The sequence below is a fragment of the Budorcas taxicolor genome, chromosome 12, assembly GCF_023091745.1.
Source record: "Budorcas taxicolor isolate Tak-1 chromosome 12, Takin1.1, whole genome shotgun sequence".
NCBI lineage: Eukaryota > Metazoa > Chordata > Mammalia > Artiodactyla > Bovidae > Budorcas > Budorcas taxicolor.
Genome location: NC_068921.1, coordinates 67,118,813 through 67,119,995, shown reverse-complemented (window position 1 = coordinate 67,119,995; position 1,183 = coordinate 67,118,813). Strand labels below are relative to the sequence as shown.

The window sequence follows — 1,183 nt, the reverse complement described above, 5'->3', positions numbered from 1 at the left end:
TTTAGGGTTTTCTATGTAGAGAATCATGTCATCTGCAAACAGTGAGTGTTTTACTTCTTTTCCAATTTGGGTTCCTTTTATTTCTCTTTCTGCTCTCATTGCTGTGGCCAAAACTTCCCAAACTGTGTTGAATTATTAGTGGTGAAAATGGGCACCCTTGTCTTATTCCTGACTTTAGGGGAAATGCTTTCAATTTTTCACCATTGAGGATAATGTTTGCTGTGGGTTTGTCATATATAGCTTTTATTATGCTGAGGTATGTACCTTCTATTCCTGCTTTCTGGAGAGTTTTTATCATAAATGGATGTTGAATTTTGTCAAAGGCTTTCTCTGCATCTATTGAGATAATCATATGGCTTTTATTTTTCAATTTGTTAATGTGGTGTATTACATTGATTGATTTGTGGATATTGAAGAATCCTTGCATCCCTGGGATAAAGCCCACTTGGTCATGGTGTATGATCTTTTTAATGTGTTGTTGGATTCTGACTGCTAGAATTTTTTTAAGGATTTTTTCATCTATGTTCATCAATGATATTGGCCTGTAGTTTTCTTTTTTTGTGTGGCATCTTTGTCAGGTTTTGGTATTAAGGTGATGGTGGCCTCATAGAATGAGTTTGGAAGTTTACCTTCCTCTGGAATTTTCTGGAAGAGTTTGTGTAGGATAGGTGTTAGCTCTTCTCTAAATTTTTGGTAGAATTCAGCTGTGAAGCTGTCTGGACCTAAAAATATGGAACACTTCACGAGTTTGCATGTTATCCTTGTGCAGGGGCCATGCTAATCTTCTCTGTATCGTTCCAATTTTAGTAGATGTGCTGCCATATACTACCTTGTGCCTTTAAATTCATTTCCCAGACATTTCTGATCCCCTCCTCAACTTCCACTGCAAATCTTTAAATATCCAATTAAAAGAAATTTATATAAAAAATTAAAAAATAAATAAATAAAAATATAAATATCATGTGCACCATTCCTTGCTATCTTTTCAGAAAAACTTGAGATTAATTTATCTGATCAGGTATCATGTGTTAATATGGTCATGGAATAAAGAACAATATCTAGTTCATGTAAACATTAAGTCATTTTGAAAGAATGAATATACAGAGCAGTCTGCCATTGTAACATAGAAACACTTTATATTAATATGTGTTCCCTTGGACATAGTAGCTTAATCTGAGATCTT

At 34.0% G+C, this 1,183-nt stretch overlaps 1 non-coding gene across 1 annotated transcript; it reads right to left on the bottom strand.

Moving 5' to 3' along the window:
- Positions 1-724: 724 nt before the first annotated feature.
- LOC128057896 (U6 spliceosomal RNA) lies at positions 725-829 on the bottom strand. Its single transcript, XR_008200353.1, has one exon. It is a non-coding gene; the product is annotated as a U6 spliceosomal RNA (small nuclear RNA).
- Between the last annotated feature and the right edge of the window lie 354 nt (positions 830-1,183).